Source organism: Budorcas taxicolor, chromosome 1, assembly GCF_023091745.1.
Source record: "Budorcas taxicolor isolate Tak-1 chromosome 1, Takin1.1, whole genome shotgun sequence".
Lineage (NCBI taxonomy): Eukaryota > Metazoa > Chordata > Mammalia > Artiodactyla > Bovidae > Budorcas > Budorcas taxicolor.
The window spans coordinates 135,939,011-135,942,006 of NC_068910.1; the positions used below are offsets into that span (position 1 = coordinate 135,939,011).

Below are 2,996 nucleotides of genomic sequence, written 5' to 3' on the forward strand. Positions count from 1 at the left end.
CACATGAATGGGGTCATATAGTATGTGGTCTTTGGTGGCTGGCTTCTCTCACTTAGAATGTTTCCAAGGTTCATCCATGTGGTAGCAGGTATCAGTACGGATTTCCTTTTTTATAGCCAAGTGCTATTCTATTCTATGGCTATACCACATTTGTTTATCCATTCATCTGTTGATGAATATTTGAGTTGAACTTCTAGATATCATGAATAATGCTGCTATAAGCACTTGCTTAGAAGGTTCTATGTGGAAACACATTTTCATTTCCCTTGGCATGTATCTAGGAGTGGAACTGCTGGGTTCCACTGGATTTAGTCATTTTATGGACAGCCAGGTTGTTTTCCAAGTGCTTCCCACCATCAGTATGGACTCTGAATTTCCCAAATCATGACCAATATTTGTTGCTATCTGGCTTTTTAAATTCTAGTCATCCTAGTGGATGTGAACTGGTATTTATTATGGTTTTGATTTGTATGTACATCCCTTTAAATCAAGGGAATCATTTCTAGATGTCCCCCACCTGACTTTTCACTAAGTCCCATTGGCCAGAAGGTATCAGATACACATTCCTAAACCAATCAGTGGCAAGGGAAATGGGATTTCCATTGAGGACCCATTTCCTGGTTTGAAGTTGGGGCACTTGGCTGCCACCTTTAAGGCACACAGACATCCAGAGAAGAGGGCTCACCCTAACATCAGGTTCTGTTAGAAGGAGGAAGTGAGACAGAGGATTGGCTGTGTAGCTACGTCATGTGTGTGGCTTCTATGACACCAGGCTCTGATTGATGGCTTTCCTTCTTTTCCTCTGACCATTTCTTCTTAGGCGCCTCTTCCTCTGTCTACTACCGTCCACTCAGTACTTCCTCTTCATCATCCACACTCTTTGGGGCATCTCATTTATTTTCTTTTTTTTTTTTTCAAATGTTTATAGCAGCTTTATTCATAATTGCCAAAACTTGGAAGTAACCAAGGTGGCCTTCAAGATATCAATGGATATATTATGGTACATCCAGACAATAGAGTATTCAGCATTAAGTCAAAAATTGCTAAAAAAAAAGTATTAACTAAAACAAAACCAAATTACATTCTATCAATGCATAGCTAGTAACAGTCACTTTCAGGTAAACCTTCAGTACAGAATACAGACATTCCTATCTGTACTCAAGGCATCAGGCCACACTGAGGATGGTGAGAACAGAGTATAGCAGTCACTGGGATGTGAATCACTCTAACTGTGGGCTCTCCACCATTTGTCCCTTGTCCTCTGATTACTAGTAAGGAGATTGAATCAGTGATCAAAAACTTCTCATCAAGCAAAAGTCCAAGACCAGATGACTTCAGTGGTGAATTCTAACTTTTTAAAAATTGAGGTAAAACCATATAAAACATTACGTTACAGATGTACAGGGCTTCCCAGATGGCACAGTGGTAAAGAATCCTCCTGCCAATGCAGGAGATGCAGGTTTGATCCCTGGGCCAGGAAGTTTCGCCTGGAGAAGGAAATGGCAAGTTCTCCACCAATATTCTTGCCTGGAAAACTCCATGGACAGCAAAGCCTGGCAGACTGAAGTCCATGAGTTCCCAAAGAATCGAGCACAACTGAACGACTGAGCAATTGAGCAGACACATGCACACACCCACTACAGACAGACAACATAGTAATTCAATATTTGATACTACAAAAATCTAGTTACTGTGATTACCATAAAATTACCCCCTTCACCCATTTCCCCACCTCCCATTCCTTCCCCTCTGGTAATCACTTATTCTGTTTTAAGATGTGGCCCATTTGAAAGCAATGATGTTGATGTATCCAAACCAGGTTTCTTCCTCCTCCCCATTGCGATTAATCTTTTCATAATCTTCTTATTCCTCTTAGCACATTCAGGGCATAACAGGTTATCTTCCATGTCTGGGGGTGCAAAAGTGCAGGCAGGTAACACGAAGAGGGGAGGTCATCCTCCTGGGGGTGTCAGGCACCCAGGTCCGACCTGCTTGGAACTGCAGGCGGACCCAACGTTCTGTGTCTGCCAAGAGCGGTCTGCCATGGACCACACACCACCAGACACCTGACGCTTGTGGCAGAAAGGATTCAGAGGTACGAAGGGCACGTGAATTCACAGCCTTTGGGTGAACAGCCCTTGCAGCAATTCTTGACCATGCTGCCAGCATGGCTACCTGAGCTGAAGTTACCACCTCAACCATTTTAGTCCTTTCCTCTCACTCATCTTCCTTTTCTGGACAGTTCCCCTCTTGGTCACCATGCTGTGTTTCCTTGAACGTGAGTGCATTCGGGCCTCCTGTGATGATTTGGGAATATACTGATCTTTTTCAGGATAAGCATGTTCCTGGAGTCTCCGATAAACTTCTATTTTCTGGCCGTCGGTACTCAGCTTAAGTTGTTGGCACCAGTACCGCAAAGTGTCCCGACTCACATTGTTAATCGGAGGCAATGTGGTCGGCAAGGGACAAACTGATCTTCTAAAGCTAGAGCTTGGACAATCTTCCCTCAAGCTCATTTGTTTCAGGAAGAGGAACTTGATCATCTGTATTCAGTGCCTCCTCTTTGACTTCTGAAGTTGAGGAAACACCTTCCACTTGATGGTCTTCAATAATTTCCTCATTAACTGGCAGTGTAAGAATCACATTTTCTTCATCTAATGGCCCTTCAAAGAAATTCTTCCCGTAATTTGAGTATGCCATTTCAAGTAATGCTCAGAGAAAGGCAGAGCCACAATGTTCCATCTCATTTATTTTCATGATTTCCATTTCCTTTTGATGACTTCAGAAATTGTTTTTCCTGAGCTTCAGATATACTGATAATAAATAATAATAGAATTGCCATTTTAAGATACTTATGCTCCAGGCAGGGGCTTCCCTGGTAGCTCAGCTGGTAAAGAATCTGCAATGCAGGAGACCCTGGTTCGATTCCTGGGTTGGGAAGATCCACTGGAGAAGGGATAGGCTACCACTCCAGTATTCTTGGGCTTCCCTGGTGG

The 2,996-nt window shown here is 43.1% G+C and overlaps 1 pseudogene; it reads right to left on the bottom strand.

The window, feature by feature from the left end:
* Window positions 1–1,760: 1,760 nt before the first annotated feature.
* Window positions 1,761–2,700, bottom strand: LOC128050818 (developmental pluripotency-associated protein 2-like; annotated as a pseudogene).
* Window positions 2,701–2,996: the final 296 nt, after the last annotated feature.